Source organism: Mus musculus, chromosome 2 (assembly GCF_000001635.26).
Source record: "Mus musculus strain C57BL/6J chromosome 2, GRCm38.p6 C57BL/6J".
Classification (NCBI taxonomy): domain Eukaryota; kingdom Metazoa; phylum Chordata; class Mammalia; order Rodentia; family Muridae; genus Mus; species Mus musculus.
The window spans coordinates 67,327,998-67,348,525 of record NC_000068.7 but is presented as its reverse complement, the minus strand read 5'-3'; the positions used below and the strand labels follow the sequence as shown (position 1 = coordinate 67,348,525).

Below are 20,528 nucleotides of genomic sequence, written 5' to 3'. Positions count from 1 at the left end.
ACCAGCTTGGGTTGGGTTGAACTGAAGGGGAATTAATATTGTTTGAAGATTAAAGATCAGTACACGTGGGAAAAATTAATAGAAAGTCTTGAAAGTGAGTCAGAAAATGAGATTGGAACATGAACATACAGTTTATCAGAAACTTGATACCATCAGTTAATGAAACAATACATGGAATTAGAGTTTTATGAAAAGAACATAAAGCAAACATTTCAGCACACGATGGATTAGGAGTGTCCAAATTCATGATAATTACAGACTCATAGACTCTGGGCTCTTAATGACATAAAGTGGAATAACCATTAAATGCACATTCCAGTGTATCTTAATTAAATACCAGAGAACCAGCAGTATAGAATCAGAAAGAAAGTGGGTAAAAGATATATTTGTACAATTGCCATTTAATGTAATATTTTCTAAGTCCATCCATATTGTTACAGCTATCAAGATGTCCTTTAAAAATTTATTAGCAACACTGAATACTAGGCAATACTTCATGCTTGCCCAAGTCATTGTATTAATCAAAGTTCATAACCATGATGTATATCTATCAGGTAGTATTAAAGAAGAAAGTTTTCAGATGGGCACGTGATTTCAGAGGCTTAAATCTATGGTCAGCTTGGTCCATGGCTGTGGGATGCTCTATAGAATAACATCATTGCAGGGTGTAGAACAAAGCTGATCACCTAGTGGTCCTCAGGAGAAGGGAAGGGAATACAGGACGTTGCCAGGGCAGAAAACAATCACATTATGTGTGTCCTCCAGATAGGCAAGTCTTACAGTTTCCTACACCTACCTCACTGAGTAACATCAGAAGCTGGGAACCAGGCTGAGACAAAAGAGTCTATGATGGACAGTCCATAATCAAAACATAACAACTGTTGACAGACATTTAACAAAATTTTGCTACAGTGAACCCAATGAATTTGCAAATATAAATATTCTTTAATATCTTAATTTCACCCAAGTATGAGGTTGTTGAATTTTACAGTAGATCAGCACTTGTCTCTTTTAGGGACTGGATTAGCATCCTATAAGAAATGCATTATTTTGTTTTCTCATCAATTTCAGAGAGACAAGCCAGTCTCTCTTCCTTGAAGGTGTTTATCTTTTATTTTCATATAATAGCCATCCCAACAGTTATAATGTAAAGGGGGAAATAATGAGTATTTCAGTAGCAAACATGATATTCTAGCCTACCTTGTTCATAGTAATACTTTTGACTACTTCAGAAGAATTAGATGCTAAGTAAAATGCTAATAAAACAGTGAACCAATGGCACAGAAGCCTCTTTATTTCCATCAGCACATTTGTGCTAAGTTTTTAGAGAAGTACAGTTAATAAATGAAACAGCACAAACAAGTAGAAATTGTGCCTGCAATAGGTAGTGAAGGAATATATAAAATGTATGTAATGGAAAAACATATATACAATACATTTTTGCAAACATTTTTAAAAACCTCACAAAAGTAAGGATATTTGAGCTCCGTAATCCAAACACACACACGCACACGCACACTCACTCACACAAATATTGTATTGAAAATATTTATGGCAAAAATAAAAAATTGTGACAGAATATTGACAGATATAGGAACTCTTACCCTGTCATCTGTCCTACAGTCACCTGCAATTATGCATATATACCTCGACCCCACTCACACAGATATAGACATAATTAAAAATAAATCTTTTAAGGAAATAAGCAAGACAGGTATAGATCATCTAATGAAAAATCACAAAATGGAAATAACAGATTTAAAAAGAGATTAACAGAAAATCATAAACCGTGAAAACACAGTCAAAAGTAGTTGAAGCATCTGTATGAGTTGTGGATAGCTTTAAGATAAGTAAGATCTTTAGTGGTAAAATGTGACAATATACAATCACACAGTCAATTTATCAAAAGACAAAGAAATTCTTACAGATGCAAAGTACATGAGGACTGAGAGGAAAGAAGGAGAGAATTTCTTGCAATTGCAGTTGGGCATAACTTTCTTCCTTTTCATCATTAATCAGATCAGTACAAGGAAAATCTATGAATATGCAAAACACTTGAACAATACTGCCCCATTTGTCCAACCTGACATCTCCAGCACACTCCTTCCTAAACCACCATCTTTAAGGACACAAAAATGCATTATGCAAAGTAAATCATAGGAGCTATAAAGTGAGTCTCACTAAATACAAAATGATTGAATTTATATAAAGTATAGTAGCTTAACACAATAAAAATTATAAATCATTAAGAAAAAAGGATTTCTGAAATTTTTAGCAATTTAGCAGGTAAGCTTCAATTTCTGAACAATCAAGCAGCACAAAATAACATAAAATAAAATAAGATAAATAAAAGATTTTGCAGGTATGGTGGTCCACTCCTTTAATCCCAGCAGGTAGGAGGCAGAGGCAGGCAGACCTCTGAATTTAAGGCCAGCCTGGTCTATAAAGAAAGTTTGAGGACAATCAGGGCTGATAATCAGAGAAACCCTGTTTCAATTTTTTTGAAGATAAAGATAAAGATTAATGATGTAGCTTAGCTGGCAGTTCTTGATGAAAATTCATATTAGTAACTGCTTACATTAGAAAATGAATAAGGGCCTTCAATTGATTTTGGATCTATCTACAAACCAAAAAAAAAGTATATAATTAATTTCAAATAAAGAAATGAAAAATTAATGTAGAAAAATGGAACTCAATTAAAGAACAACATACATCAATGCATACATAATTTAACCATTGTGTATTTATTAATTAAATAAAGGACTGTACTTTGTTATGGTCTTTTGATACACGAATAAAATTCATTGTTATCGTGTTTCTTCATATTCATCTCTCCATTCACAGTATGTTATACTCCATTCACAGTGGCATACTGAGTTCCTCTCCCCTAATGTTTTTTATTTTTCTCATGCATGGTGATTTTCCTGCAAACCATGATTATTATACAGGATGATATTGTTTCAGAAAATACTTGAGAAAATTATTTGACTATTCCTGAGTCCCTGTTTACTGCACTTAATATGATGGAAGTTCAAGTTTGGTAGGTTACACGTATCTAGAAATTTATTCATTTTATTCTAGCATTTTTTTTCAAAATTATTGGAGTGTACTTTTTAAAAATATTCTTAGTGATCCTCTGTACATAGTGATATTCAGCGTTTAATTACTAGTATGCTATTTTTTAAAATTCATCTCCATAGGTTTATTTCACACAAGGATGGTTTCAAAAGACACTTTTCATCCGAGTTCCTAATGTACTTTAGCCATCTGCACACACACCTTGTGTTCTTCCAAGCATTAGACGCAGACAAATTGGACTACAGGGTTCCTGTAGATTCTTTTTCACTTTGCCATTTATGTGGTTTAGTATTGTTTTCACTTTCTTCTAAAATGTGAAGTACTCTGCCCACTTAAATCCCACACATCCATCAAGATGCTGAGATATTAAGTTCCGAGCATAGCGATAAATACAGGAGATCTGGGTGCCCGATGTGCTTTGGCTTGTTTCTTTGCATCTGATGGAGCAGAAAATCCTGCAGGATTTGTGGTTGTCTTTATTTTCATTAAACAGCCAGAGCTACGACACTGTATCATTATTTTAAGCTCAAGCGATTGCAACTGTCAACCTGCCAAGGAAACTGCTGTTGCAAGTGATTGAAGCTGTTTGAGGAGTCCACATTGTCTTCAGCTTTAGGGGAATGGCAGTGGGCAAATAATAGACTCAATGGTAATAATTACAGCTACTGTTTTTAGGGTTTTTTTTTTTTAATACAGGCAATGCTATTCCAAGGCTCATAAGCAACTCAAATAATTCAGACCTTCTTATTTTGTGGGGAACACAGAATGGCCATGCTATTCTTCCATACTGGTTCCATTCATTCACACCTGTGTTTAAAAGATCCAAGTAGTAAAAATGTTGTTTTGTTTTTTGTTTTGTTTTGTTTTGTTTTGTTTTGTGTTTGAGACAGGCTTATGCTATGCAGCCATTGATTTAGAGTTCACTATTTATACCACTGGCCTCTCAAACATGCCTCTACTTCCCAGGTACTGAGATTATGAATATCCAATAGTACAGCCAGCTAGCTAGGAAATCCTTGCATGATTTTCCAGAGAAAACACAAAAGTAACGGAAGTCTCGTACCCAATTTCTTCCCATGCCTTATTTATCTGGATCTTGAAACAGGTTAGTTTGGCTAAATGTCCTCCTGGGAGATGATGATGATAGTGATAATGATGCTCTTGTTAATATTTGTTAGTAATTGTTCTTGCACTTTAGTTTGGATTTAGATATACTCTATGAGCCAGTATTTTTTATCAGTATTGCTTTACAGATGGGGATGCAGAGATCTATTAGACTGTTTAAGACTAAAAAGTTTCCCAGAAAATCCTATCCCTTTCTCTTTGACATTCTTTCAACCACAGGAGCACAGAGACAGGTCTGCCACTTGATGGGCAGCATGTCCCAATCCACCTCCTCAGGTCTGATTACCTCAGCACATACAACCCCTCCCCAGTTATGCAACCAAATCTGTCTTACCTTAAACATTATCAAAAACAGATTGGGGGAAGGGCATCTAACCTTTTCAGCTCCAAAGAACTCTTTAGACCCATATAACCTATTCATCCTAAACAAGCAAATGAATTATGTGCCAAGAGTACATTTTGTTAATATTTTATTTTATTTTGTGATGGAAGAAACTAACACTCAGCAGGCTTCCGTGGATGGCTAAAGTTCACAAAGTTTGCTTTTAACTCTTAGCTCAGTAATTTGCAATGAAGAGTTAACTGATACCCGTTCTGTCATATCTCTTGGAGAAGGACTTGCAGAAGGAAAGCAGAACATGCAGCATTTACATTACCGGGATTGTCCAGGATTTATTTAGAAGGGAGCTTTAAGTTGTATGCTATCACCTTAAGCAGAGGGACTTCCGGTGTCCAGAGATGTACAGGGAGACTGGAGAGTGTACTGATTAAACCATATAGAAATGAGCAAATAACTGTTTAAACCAACTGGCAGCAATATAGCCATAAAAAAAGCAATTTCACATTTATGCATGAACATTGATTTTTAAAACTTCAGGCTCCTAGCAGGAAATGAGAAGATGGTCATCTTTTATTTTCCCCCTGTGAATTACAAACCCATCAATAAACTCTGTTCTCAACCTCTTCAGTTACTGCCACCCCAGCTGTGGCTAAATTTTCCTATTTAAATATTTCTAATTAAAGTCTCAATTGTGTTCTCTGTAAAGAGAACTGGCCTAGTTCTTTATCATATATCTGTTCAGAAACATCTTACCCATTAAATGTGAAGATCAGTAAGCTAACAATATTGTAGGAGAAGACCTGATACATTTGCAGAAGAAGTGCTTAAAGTTTATAGCATGATTATAAAAGCATGACTTATTTTAACTGAGAAATGTGTTATGGCATTTTATATAAAATTGAATCCTGGGGTATCTAGGTCAGGATACCAGACATCCCTTTCTGTTGTTGCCTCACCAGGTGTTAAGCAGAGAGAATAACGTGGCTACAGTTTAAGGTGGTGTCAGGCTGTTCATTTCAATTGATCAGTTAAGCATTCTTATCTGTTTTGTGTTTAGTGCAATTATTTCTTTTCATCCATATACATCTTTAATGTATTAGAACTATGCTGTGACATTGTTTTTCTAGTTCAGCCATAGGTGAAACCTGCAACGTTGGAGATGAAAATATATAGTAAAATCCTATTCTTTGTCAAGGGAGGTACATTCTGCAATTGACAAGACCAGGCTATTAGCATCACATATGAACCCAGAAAATTCAGTATGTGCTCTCGCACTTATAACTACAGCTTAGGATCCCCCTATCAGGATGTACTGATTAGCAGAGGAGCTGCAATGGAGTACATTATGATATTCCCATACTTGTGTATATTGTATTTGAAATCCCACACACCCTCTTGCTACCTCTATTGTTCTAGCTTCTCTGTTCCCTTGCCATCCCATGTAATTCTGTTTATTACATTTGTATCTCTTACATATTTAGTCTACATTCTGTATATAAGACACCACATACAAGACTTGTTTTGAGACTGGATTACTGCAACCCCATTCATCTTCCTGTAAACAATGTTCTTCTCTTTCCTGTGGTGAGAGAGTTGTGTATATATATATACCCATATGTAGTCAACCTTTAGGGAGCCCCAACGCTGATTCCATAAGCTTTCTTCTGTGAAGAGTTCTGAAATAATACAAGTCTTCATCTACTCTATAGAATGCTGGTTTTCACTTCTTTAGATAATTATGTAGACCTGGCATAACTAGGATGGATGTTGTCATATTTCAGTTTTTTTCTTTTTTTCTTTTTTAGAACCTTCATACTAATTTTCATAGATGATGGACTGATATATTTTTCTCAAAGATAGTATATAAGGCTTTGATTGTCTGGTATACTCTCTAGCATTTATTGACTGGGGAGAGATGTATTGTGTGGCTTTGGTTTGCTTTTTTTTTTTTTGGTTATGGATAAATCCATCTGTTTAAATACATGTACCGAGTTATTACACTCGTACCTAACAAAGCTTGCTTTCCTCTATGTGTATTTTCCTTCACTCTGCTTACTTTTCCCATGTTGTACTTTTACTTTAGTATGGTATTACTTATTAATTATTGCTATTTCTCATGATCTTCTAGAGTTTTATTCGGAAAGCCATGGTCTACGAGATCTTGAAACATAATCTGCGTTTTTGTAAGTTTTATTTCATTTTATCAATTCTCTAAAGATGTCACACAGGAACATCCTGTATTTTGGTTATTTCTAACTCCATGGCACTCCCAGATTCTCCAAACACTGAAATATCCTGCTCTATCACCTTTCAGTTCTAGTGCTGCTTGTACGCATACACAGGTGGGCCCACCCAGAGGAGAGCATGAACAACACATTAGGTAGGCAGCACATCCGCAGGAAAACTGACTCTCCCTTAGCAGGTATCAACAGACTAGTTAGAGTGGGGACCTTGCAACTGCCCCACATTTCGGGATGTTGAATGGTTTGATCATGTTTAGGCCTTACATAGGCAGCCATAGTTGTGAGTTCATGGTAGGGACAGCCCTGTCAAGTCCAAAAGAAAATATTTGGCAACAGCCTTCAATATTTGGATCTTACAGTCTTTCAGGTCCCCATTCAACTATTTCCTTTGGGCTTGGGTGGAGCAGGTACTACAGAGTCTTCTTTGGGGCTGAGCACCCCTCCAGATCATTTGTTCTCTTCACTTTGAATAGCCGTGGATGTCTATAGAACCATCCACTGCCAGAAGAAATTTCTGTGCTGAGGCTTGAGACCTACACTCATCTAAAGGTAGGTGGGTAAAACCATTTATTTCTGTGTGCAGATGATAGGCCATTAGAGATTCCAAAGACTCCACCAAAAAACTCAAGAACTGAGTAATATTTTCAATAATATGTCAGGACCCCAAAGTAACTTATAAAACTCATTAGTTGTTTTTAATTTAACAAGCAAACATGCTGAGACAGAAATCGGGAAAATAATCCCATTCCTAATAGCCTTGGAAAAAACCGCACAGAATAAACCTATCAAAGGAGGTGAGAGACTTCTACAATGAGAACATTAGATCTCAGTTGAAGTAAATTAAGGATGACACTAAGACCTGAAAACCTCCCATGTTCATGTATGGTTGAATTAATATTGTGGAAATGATTGTAGATTTTAGATGTTCCATCTTATTTGGAGGTTTTTGATATATCTTGAATTTATTTTATATTGTATTTCATTTCTTCTTCTATGTGAGGGTTTCAAATTTTCCAGGATAATTTATTGAACGAGAGTTATTTTCTCCAATGAGCATTTTCAGGACTGTGTGAAGAAGCAGTTGGCTTTAGCTGCCTGGCTTACATCTTTGTCTTATGTACTATCCATTGGCTCATACACCTACTTGTCTTCTCATTGATTACTCCATACATAACTTAATTGTGTGGACCTATGGGCTAACTAAACATCAGGAGAAGGCTGGACCTGCTTTACAGTGAAAGGATACATTTGTCAATATCACTTTGTAATATAATCCTAAGTCAAGCCGTGCAATACCACCCTAGTTTTCTCTGTTTTGCATAGAATTACGACAGAATCTTATATCACTTTGCTAAATTAAATGATTTATATAACATGTCTGATGAAAAATATCTCCTTATAAGGGTGTGTTTTCATAATTTAGTTAGCATTTCAGTTGATTGTGTTTGATGTATAGAAAGATAGTTGGTGAGTTGAGATGTGCCATGGGTGTCATCATTCATTGTCTGTTCCTTTGGAATTCTAATATCTGTTTCTATCAACCCCCACTTTTTTTTTTTACTTTGTATATATAATTTTATTTTTATGATTCTCATTCACAATGGACAAAGTTTTCTTTAGAATATATAAGATCTAAATGGATTTTTCTAAATTTAATAAAATACTGCATTATGGTAAGAAGAACATGAAAACAGAGATGACCTGACATATCAAGGAGTTTTATAGTTTACCATCACTAGCCTGCTTTCAGGGCTGGAGATGCACATGTGACTGTAGCTGGACTCAGACATCAGAAGAACCCCACAGCTAGCTGTAATACAAGTTCTAATCCTAAGAAAGTATGAGATCGATAGAAATCTGTTATTAAAGAACTAAGCTTTAGGTATTTTTACATGAAAATCAAAGTAATTACTGAAAGCTAGTTCATAATAATTCATTCTGATGAGGAAAATATGTTGAAATATAATCATGTTTGAAGTTCTGTGATTTTTGAAGAGGGTGGGAGGGAGGGGAGAGAGAGAGAGAGAGAGAGAGGGAGAGAGAGAGAGAGAGAGAGGAGAGAGAGAGAGATTGTACTCTAGAAAATGTTGTGAACCATCTTGCCAGTTGATATTGATTTAAATATGACAAAGTAAATAAAAGTTTGAATTAAATCTGGCCTTGATTACATTTGACGTCAGAATACATGATCTGGCATCAGTTTAACTATCTAATGAAGATGTTGATAAAGTGTTAAGCATAGATGCTAAGTGTCTTTTTTCAAAGATTAGATCTGCAATGACCAGAGCTTCTAAGTGTGGATTGTTGTCATTGTGAATAACTGTGTTAAAATAACAGAAAACTTAGTTTTCTACACATTTCCATTTTTTTAACTTTTTTTATTAGATATTTTCTTTATTTACATTTCAAATGCTATCCTGAAAGTTCCCTATACTCTCCCCCCGCCCTGCTCCCCTACCCACCCACTCCCACTTCTTGGCCCTGGCATAGTTTTGAAGTTAGTAAATTAAAAAAAAATGTGTACTGCCCATTTATTTGATCAAATGCTTATTGAGTTTTAGTTTTATATCTTTTTAGAAGTTCTTTAGGTAAATTTGGAGCACAATTCTCTTGTTCTAATATAAATTTCTTCAGTGAAGTTCGAATTTAAGAAACTATTCAAAATGGCATATTTTTTGGTCTTTTAACTCAAGCTACTCTCTGCCAAGAACATTTTACTCTTTCAAATTGTCATCATGAACACAACTTAAACAATGGATTCTTGCTGATTGATGTTTTGACAATCAGGAGGAATGTGAAATGTCAAAGGGCAGTAATTGAAAGCTGAAAATTAAATGTTTAATGACCTTAGAACTATACAGAATGATTTGAGAGAAACATGATAAATGACCAGTGTCTGAAACAGAGTGACCCATTTGGCACAAAACTTGTTGCTTTCCACACAGCATGAAACAAAAGGAGGAGTCACATGCTTGCTTTGCAGTAGGTTTTGTGATACATAGTTGTCACCATCTCATTTTTATCCTATAGTTATGTCATAGTTGATTTGTGTCTGATGTTAATATTGAAATAAATAAAATAACTTACATGCCACTGCTCTCATAAAGATTAGATTTAAGATAAAAATATCAACCAAATAGATACAAATGTCAGATTAAGTACTGAAATATGGTATGTAAACCTATATGTGAATGCCATAGTTTGTCAAATAAAAAAGATTAAACAGTATATCAAATTCATAGCTCATATTCATAGCACACATGCAAACAAATAAACATAGGCATGCAATTAAGTAATCTTAATGGCTTACTTTGTTTTGTGGATAGGTTGTATGTATGTATGTATGTATGTATGTATGTATGTATGTATGTATGCATGTATCTGTTATACAGACTGGACTTGAAATGACTTTGTATGCGAAGATGGGATACTGAGTTTTGTAGAGTTCTGGGCTTACAGAATATATACCACCATACCTGGCTCAATGTTTTTAATATCCTACTGTCACATCAAGATGTGGAGCCCTATCAATTTTATTATAATTAGATACTGAGAAAAACAACAAAATGAGGGGAGTAGACAGAAAAAAAAGAGATGGAGAGAGGGGGGGAGGAGGAAGGGGAGGGGAAGGGGGAATGAGAGAGAGGGGGGGAGAGTGTTCTTGAGTGATATCAGAGAAGCATGATAGTTAATCCACAGATAGCCATCTATGCAGACATAAGGAGGAGTGGGTAAGGGTAAGGGTCTCAGAGCAGGAACAAAGGAGAAGCACCTCTGTCTGAGCCACCCTTCCTGAACTATGTACTATTATGTGACAGACCCTCTTATGGATAAATCCTGGAAATCAGGCCACACTGAAATCGGCCTGTAGCTTTCTTCAAAGAGTCTATGATTAGCCACACACAACTGTGACTCTGCAGCTCTTACAGAGTTTATTCTCCTTCACACTTGCAGCCTCAGCCACAAGATGTCCTTACCAGTACCTTCCTGTATCTTCACACATAAGCTAGTTTACTTGATTTCCTGACACCTCTGGAAATTTCTAAGAGCAAGAAACTTCTTTTTGTTCTTTGTAACCAATGGGAATTAGAAGATGGCCCACTTCAGGATTCCATCCCGAGGGCCAGCTCTCTCCTAATACAATACTCCTTCAGATTTGAAATCTTTCCTACTTCTGGGTTTTACCATGGTAGCCTAGACTTGTGACACTGTAATTCTCCATGTAAGCTCATGTGACTTGTCTTTTCTATGCACCTAAATTTTCTCTTATCCACAAGAGGAACTACACACAGAATATCACTGTGTGAATGCATAGAGCAATACACCTCCAAAAGAAAGCTGCAGGTAATTAAAACAGCGTCAAGTAATGGAACAATTATGTTAGACTTGTTAAGATAGCTAGTTCTATCAAATACAGTTTTATCTATGGTAAGTAGTTAATTGGATGTCCGACTAGAAACAAGCTAGACTTTCCTTTTGAGCTTAAAGAACAACAAACCTATAAATAATTTAAGAACAGCTTTTTAGTTAGAATATTTTATTTATTTTATAGTGGTACACGTGACTTTTATATATGTCTCAATTTATTCTAATTTCCTATCTGGCCACACTGTTCATCAAAGAATTAATAATCTTTATATAAGAACCATATGCATATATATGTATATATATATATATATATACATATAAATTCAAGAAAATTATGATTAAATTGCTATATGCAATGTATCCAAGGGGAATATGGTATTTTAGTATAAAAGTTAATCTTGAAGCCTAACCCATCCACATTAATACTTTTGAGTATTTGAGTAGAACCAGGCACTAGATGTGGTATTAATGCAATACAATGAATTAATGATCCAACAACTTCTATCTTCCATCCCACATCTGATCTATGTGCCTAGAGAAGTGAGTTTAACAAACAAATCATTAAAAACTAATAGAACTTAAGTGGGTCAGGCAGGGTTTGTATACTGGCTATCCACTACTTAAGAGTTACACCAATATTTTTTTTCTTACATAGTAAATGTGATATAATACAAAATGCATTCTGAATGTTTGTGATTTCCTTATATGTTAAAAACAACAGTTACTTTGGGTTTCTGTCTTCCTAGATTTTGTTAAAGGTCATCCTGTGTAAGGACCATGATTCCACAATGGCTCTAGTTTGGTGCTGTTTTTGTTACTGGAGTTAATGTCCTAATGTCCTTGCAGGGGATTTCTGTTCTGCACAGCATGTGTTTTACATCCTTCATTCACACTCTACTTTATATTTCTTAGTAAGATAATGAGAACTTTAAGTCTTCCTAAACATCCCAGAAAACAATCAAATCAAAGAGACCCCACTATTGGAAGACACTTTTATAGCAGCTTTTCAAGGAATAGATTATAACTTGACAGGTCATTTTCAATTCTATATCATCATCTGTTTCCTAGATGTGAATCAGTTATGGAAGGGCCATACAATTTACTATCATTCAGAGGGTTATTATTTAAAATCTCCTCAGAGATGCCCGAATAAGTCTCCTCCAACAGACTTTCTGGTTATGTGTATGTTTTTAAATAATAGAGTATTTTAATAAGGCAGATAATCACATTTATCACCTTGATTTCGTTAAAAGGTACCATTCTGTTGTATGGTCTTAAGATTTTACTTTATAATGGATGAATGAGGACACAGGGAGTGGGGAGTTCTTGGGGATAGGGTGGGGACATTCTCTTGGAGACAGGGGTAGGAGGGAGGAGGTATAGAGTGTGAAACAGTCAGAGGGAGGGTCCAGAGGGGGATAAAGTCTGAACTGTAAAAAAGATTAAAGAATATGTATGTATGTGTGTATGTATGTATACACACACACACACACACACACACACACACACACACACATATATATATATATATATATGAATCAAGTTTTATAGAGAAAACACATGCATTTTTTAATGAAACACAATGAAATAATGTTTTTCTTTTTTCAGCTATTTACTTATTTATTAGAAATCACTTTATTTAATGTATGTTATATACAAGTGACCATTAAAAGTATCATGTACAATGCAAATTTACAATCCATAGTATTTATAAACAAAGCATTTAGAGGTGTTGAAATAGATGGCACAAACAGGGTTTATGCTCATTAAGAACACTGGCAGTTCCAAACTTTGTCTCTGTAACTCCTTCCATGGATGTTTTGTTACCAATTCTAAGAAGGAGCAAAGTGTCCATACTTTGGTCTTCGTTCTTCTTGAGTTTCATGTGTTTTACAAATTGTATCTTATATCTTGGGTATTCTAAGTTTCTGGGATAATATCCACTTATCAGTGAGTACATATCATGTGAGTTCTTTTGTGATTGGGTTACATCACTCAGGATGATGATGGTCCATCCATTTGCCTAGGAATTTCATAAATTCATTCTTTTTAATAGCTGAGTAGTACTCCATTGTGTAAATGTACCACACTTTCTGTATCCATTCCTCTGTTGAGGGGCATCTGGGTTCTTTCCAGCTTCTGGCTATTATAAATAAGGCGGCTATGAACAAAGTTTGGAGCTGAGTCGAAAGGATGGACCATCTAGAGACTGCCATACCCGGGGATCCATCCCATAATCAGCCTTCAAACGCTGACACCATTGTATACACTAGCAAGATTTTGTTGAAAGGACCTTGATGTAGCTGTCTCTTGTGAGGCTATTCTTGGGCCTAGCAAACACAGAAGTAGATGCTCACAGTCAGCTAATTGGATGGAACACAGGGTCCCCAATGGAGGAGCTAGAGAAAGTACTCAAGGAGCTAAAGGGGTCTGCAACCCTGTAGGTGGAACAACAATATGAACTAACCAGTACCCCCTAGAGCTCATGTCTCTAGCTGCATATGTATCAGAAGATGGCCTAGTCGGCCATCAATGGAAAGAGAGGCCCATTGGTCTTGCAAACTTTATATGCCTCAGTACAGGGGAATGCCAGGGCCAAGAAGTGGGAGTGTGTGGGTAGGAGAGTGAGGGTGGGGAGGGTATGGGGAACTTTTGGAATTGCATTGGAAATGTAAATGGAGAAAATACCTAATTAAAATAAAATAAAATAAAAAATTCAAAAAAAAAAGAACACTGGCAGTATAAAACTACACGTATATCTTGCAGATTTTAAAAATGCCAGTGGCTAATGTGGGCTCTAGAGCCTTTGTGATGTTTTTATACCGGTTGATCAAATGATTTGGGTTGAAATTTGAAGGAGGGCTGAGGTACAAGCAGATAAACACAAGAAGGAAAAACAGTGTGAATAGTACCCGCTTCACCATGCCTGGAGCTTTGTGCTTCCATAGCAAACTTATTTACCACCTTGACTTCTGACCTCCCAGCTTCCAACCTTAGTTCTAGCAGCATGGTTCTGAGAGCAGAAGAACTCCTCTCCCCTTTGTTTGACTTCTGTAATTTACATGAGAACCTTACAAAGGCTTTCCAGGTCAGCAGTTTTCTGCTGAAATGTCATGTCACTTACAGCATCTTTGAGCTGTGTAGCATCTTTGGAATATGGTTCATGCTTCCTACTCTATGACTACCACTTTGATTTTGCTAGATAGTGACATAGATGATGGCTGAAGATAATCAATTGTATGCATATTTCCTTAAAGCAGCAAAAGCCTGTTAATTAAAGCCCTGCTCTCATGTATTTCATAGGCCTATCATTTTAACCTGCAACAACCCAGCAGCTTAAAGGCACTAGTGGGTTCAGATGGGATAACTGCTAAGGTTCTAAGTAGCTGTTTTATCTTTGCTGCCTGTTTTTGGTTTTTGGTTTTTATTTATTTTTTTGATTTTTTTAAACTATAAAAACAATAGTCAAGGTCTTGTGGTGGCTACATTTCAACAATCATACAGAGGACTTAAAAAAAAAGCAAAACTTCAAGAAAACATGCTGGCTACCAAAACGAGTTAAATGCTGTTTTATACAGATAACTCGGATGCCTTAAAATGTCAAGTGTTGAAGTCATTACATATAGTCATAATCTGTGACAACTCAGCCAGCATTTAAAACTCATTTCTGAGATAGCTTCTCCTAAATTGAAGCCTGAGGGCACGTGAAATCTCCAATCTATCATTTTGTAAATAGTCTTAGCTGAAGCAAAACTGACCAGTCTGCTCCTCACACTCCCAGTGGGGCACAGTCTACTCTAAAGTTTCCATCAGTACATTTTACTGAATTTCATGCTACCATTTTTCATTTGCCTACTGGTCGCAAGTCTCTCTTCCTTTGAAATCACTGTTACTTTGAAAACATTAGCACTTGCAAAAACATTCCCCAGTACGAATGTCAGAGACGCAGGCAGAAGTCAAACATTTTAACATTTTAAAACACTGTGAGCATGAAAATTATTCCTTGTGCTAGCATTTCCAACGAACACAGGGGTTATAAACTAGGATCTTGGATGGAGTTTCAGCATATTTTAATTTAATGAAAGATAAGCTAAATTATTTTCATTTTGTAAAAATCAAAGTCTACATAACATAATGTATACTTAATGAAGATATACAGGCTATTGGATTCAGTCCTTTATTTTTTTTTTAATATGCAAGTGAAAGGCAGCTAATATTTTCACCAGCTGAATACAATGTTGGCTTTCATCTTCTAGTAAACTGAATATGGACAATATATTCCATATTAAATATTGTTGACACTTCTCTGAGTGTGACTATGGAGCCCATTATTAGCAGAACAATGCTAACACAGAAATGTTAGTGAATCTCAGTTACCAGCTAGGTGTGACACAAAAATGAGTATTGCATGCTCTATCTCATATGTGGAAATGACTGGCAGGGGATAAAGGTTAATGGGTATGATAAATGCATGACTTAAGAATGTGGTATAGAAATAGCATAGTTAATCTCATTGATTTGTACAATTAATATGCATTGTACAATGACAACTACTACTACCACCACCACCACTACTACTACTACCAATACAATAGCAAAGGCTTGTGCTTGAAGTTGTTCCAAACAGCCAGAAACATAAGTAAAGTATGTGTACTTGTTTATAGACAGAGAGAGAGAGAGAGAGAGAGAGAGAGAGAGAGAGAGAGAGAGAGAGAGAGAGAGAGAGTCAGAAAGACAGAGACAGAGGGACAGAGATAGACACACACACAGGAAGAAATACACATAGAGAAAGAACGCATCCAATTGAAAGTGAGTTTAAAACTTCAAATACAGCTTCCCACTGGTATTCTGTTAGTCTTAGTTTTTGCTAATAAGCCAGGAAGCTGGACAACAGCCAAGAAGCTGGAGGAGCAGTGGGGCTCTCATCGACATTAGAGTGCTCTAGAGGAAAGAAATGAGGTCCAGGAGCTCCAAGAGCCAGAAGTTCATGCCAACATTATGGGGTTGGGTGAGCATGGTAAACAGAGCCAAGAATAACATTCCAGGGTCTTGCACTAATGATTCATGTTTATTTTCATGTATTTATGTTTGTTTTGTTTTTCATTTTGCTCTTGTTTACATGGTTTTTGTTTTGGGTTTGTTTGTTTGTTTGTTTGTAAATGAGAACTTTAAGACTGCAATCAGAATGAACTAAAAAAAAAAAATCTGACTAAAAAAATCTTCTGCTGAAGTAATTCAGTGCCCATGGGGAGATAATCAGAGTTCACCGCCCACCAAGTAGAATGTTTCAACAGTTTCACCGTGAACTGCCTGGAGTAAACTGCTTTCTTTTTTGCCTGTAGAGGAAATAGTGAATCTTGTTAGAAAGAAAACAACATCCCTCAGAAACACTGTGAGTTGTCCAATAGAATGAACAGTGTTGTACAAAATGTTACAGGAATACAAAGTACCAGAAAAAGGAAACAAGAGATAAAGTAGGCAAAGAACTGGCCTATTTATTTGAATGATGTAAGTATAATGTAAGTAACTCTTTCAATTAAATATTTAAGAAAACTTGGACAAACACAAATAACTCAAGTGGAGTTCTAGAACATCTGACCTTGTGCAGAGTGGAGCCCTTACGACTGTGGTTATTAGCACAGTGCATGGAGAATCCTGGTTAGTAGTTCCCTCTGTGTGTGAGAAGATAAGAACAGCACAGTAACAAGACTGAAAAAATCAAGATAAACTTTAAACTAGATTAGAGACATGAAGGAAAATTACTTGAAAAAGACGGCCAGGATGCTTGAGGTTGGCCTACAACAGAAATACATGGGAAGCAAAAGAGAATTCTCTTCAATGCACAGACAGAACATACTTACCAACCAAGACTTCAACAAGAGGGAGTCCATTATGCACCAGTAAAAGTGAAGGAAACTTATTCCTAGTCCTGTTCAAAATCCCCAGTGTTTATGAATAAGTCGACATCAAAGCAGAGCAAAGAATGCAGTTGGAGACTCACAAATATTATGAAAGAAAAATGATAACTGTTTTGTGAAAACAATACTATATTGAATATTTTATTGATATAGTGGCTAGAGGTTTGCATACACTAAAATATGATATTCTTAAATTCTCTACAATTTATCAAAATTTTATGGTAGAACAGCATTCAATGCAGGTGATAAGCTTAAAATGAAAAGCACTATTGTATAACTTACAATGTCAACTTTACTTGTTCTTACAAGTAATATTAAATGACAAACAAATATAATTTAATTAAATACATTAAGAGTCTACAGCAGACATCATAGTTAATGGTAAAATTGTGAAACCCTCTTCAGAAGAGTGGGAATGAGCTAAGGATGTGATTGTTGGTACATCTGTAATATCCTCTGCTGGTAATTCTAGCCAGTGTTCTAAGGATGGGAAACGTGAATGGGTACTGAAAATAAAACAAATAAGTCTTTAATACATATGCAATAATATTTTGAAAATATAAAATGTATATATGTGAAGTTTTAGAAAATATAATTTTCTTGATACATAAAACATACAAGTTAATATACTATGTAGTCATAATTTATAAGCATTTGATCACAATTTAAAGAATTCTTAATACTTGCAAATATGGTAGTGATGTTAAAGTTGCTCAGTAAGAACAAATGGTGATAAATTATGTTTTCTTTTGAAAAATAATAGAGGTTTTTAAAAAAATAAACATTTATTATTATTTTTGACATGGTCTTATAATTTAATTTATATTTGAACCATGAAAAAAAAAAAGCACAAATAAGCACATGGGAATTTTGTCTGTTAAAGACAGTTTAAAGATATTTGATATTTATAACCATAAGAAATCAATTAAATTGTTAGAACTAATATCCAGTCATGATTATATGACTGCTAAGCTTGTAATTTATGCAAGAGAATTTAATATCTTACTTATTTTAGCGTGTAGTCATCATATATTGGGACTGTCTGCCATCTTTTTATGACATTTTATAGTATATGGTTTTGTTTTAGTTATTTAGGGATAGCAAAGTTAGGGTAAACTTAAATATTATTAAACTAAAACAAAATAAAACAAAAACCAAACAACCAAACAACCAAACAGAAGAAAAATCAAACCCAAGTACCGTCATGAAGCATTTCAAGTTTTTCAGGGCACAAGTGCGCTGCCTTATTGTGCTCTGAGGCCCTGAGAATATTCAGGATAGTTCAGAACTCTTTTGACAGAGCCAGATAAACATGTGAAAGGGAGATCAACACAAGCATCTTGGTGATGGCTACTGCCAGCATTTTATTTTATTTAAAATTTTTTTTTATTATTTCTTCATTTACATTTCAAATGCTATCCCCAAAGCCCTCTATACCCTCCCCCCTGCCCTGCTCCCCAACCCACCCACCCCACTTCCTTATATATGCCCCAGTACAGGGGAACACCAGAGCCAAGAAGTGGTAGTGAGTGGGTAGGAGAGCAGGGCAGGAGGGAGGGTATAGGGGACTTTCAGGATAGTATTTGAAATGTAAATGAAGAAAATATCTAATAAAAAATTGAAAAAAAAAAAAACTTCTCCCATTGATGGCCAACTAGGCCATCTTCTGCTCCATACACAACTAGAGACACAGCTCTGGGGGTACTGGTTCATTCATATTGTTGTTCCTCCTATAGGGTTGCAGATCTCTTCAGCTCCTTGGGTACTTTCTCTAGCTCCTTCATTAGGGGCCCTGTGTTCCATCCAATAGATGACTGTGAACATCCACTTCTGTATTTGCCAGGCACTGGCATAACCTTAAAAGAGAGAGCTATAACAGGGTCCTGTATTTTTAGTGCCTGGCACCTGAGAGCTTGCTCTTTAAAATAGAATAGTTAGCATATGTGCGGGCTACTAATATTTTATATTTCTGAGTAATTTTTATTGTCCTACATAACCATATACAAAACATTACTTAGATAATAATGCATTTATACATTCATGGGTAAGAAATTTGCAACATTCCAGAGCACTACATACCTGTACATTTATGCATATTACTTGAGTATCCTTTACATTTAGAATTTTAAATAAGACTCCTATCAGAGCCTTATTTCATATAATCTCAAGGCAACTAGTCACGGGAAAATTGATAGGTTTCTTTAATAGAGTGTAAAGTATACACAAAAACTGTTAAATAAATGAAGAAATAGCTTATTAAGTAAATATACAAATAGACGTACATTAGAGGGCTTTATGAACAAGGAAATTAGAGTCATTGAAAAGAGTGAGTTTATCCCTCAGTATCTAAAAGTGACATGTTATCTTTTCAAAATTAAATTAACCGCTGATGATAAATGTGTATTTGTGTCTGTAGAGACAGGTCAGTTTTCAAGAGTGCTCGATGTTCTAGCAAAAAGCCCTGTTTGGTTCCCAGCACCCATATGACAACAGTCAAACATCTATAACTTCAGTTCCATGGCATCCGAGGTCCTCTTCTGACCCCAGCAGGATCGTGTATGAAAGCAGAACACTTGGTCACATAGGCTCACGCAGACACACTTAAATCTAAAAGCAAAAGAATCCTCTGTGATAGGCACTTGTTTTGTTGGCTTTATACTTGGTTATGTCATCTAAATTAAATTTTTGTCATGATCAATCAAATATTATATCAACTGGTTTTTGAAAAATAAAATGGATAACTGGTAAACAAATTAACATTTTTATGCAGAAAGTAAGTTTTGTTAGGAAAACAAATCGGTTTGGGGTTCTTTTATTGGAATGTACTCAATTTTTCAAATCTGTAGAGTTAATATGTTTTAATTTTAGCAATTTGTCTACAGGTTTTTATATAGTACCACATTTGTTTTGTTTCTACTTATCACTTTATATAAAATTCTTAAATCTTATTATTGCCCCAGTCTTAGGGACTTCACATGCAGAGTAGTAAAAGTTTAAAATAGTAAACAGTATTTATTATTATAAATTTAATGTTTATGTAGTGAAAATTTTAGAAAGGCAGCAAGGCATTTTTGACTAATTATTACATTCTGATTCAATAATGAAAAGAAAAATTCCCAAACTAAATTGTCTCTGAACAGATCTTCTGTTAAGCCCAATACACATGAACAGAGTAATATTTGCATCAATAAATCATAGAATATAATCCTTGGAGGTATTGAAGGGGTCAAAATAGAAATAAGGCATTTACAGAAAGGTATTTAAGTGAAGCATATTTGTCCAGTGCTTGTCACCTTGACAATCACCTGGGCAGAGAGAACCTCATTTGAGGGATTGGCTTCATCAGATTGGATTGTGGAAATGTCTTTGGAGCAATATTTTAATTGCTAATATTGGAGAACTAGCCCCCAGTAGACAGAGCTCCCCTATCTATCTATCTATCTATCTATCTATCTA

The 20,528-nt window shown here is 35.3% G+C and overlaps 1 long non-coding RNA gene across 1 annotated transcript in view; it reads left to right on the top strand.

Annotated features, from left to right (window-relative positions):
* Gm13599 overlaps window positions 1-20,528 on the top strand; it is a 90,066-nt gene that overhangs the window by 51,177 nt on the left and 18,361 nt on the right. Inside the window, exon 3 of the long non-coding RNA XR_374609.1 lies at window positions 6,672-6,726. This is a non-coding gene — a long non-coding RNA (predicted gene 13599). The remainder of the gene's footprint in view (window positions 1-6,671; window positions 6,727-20,528) is intronic.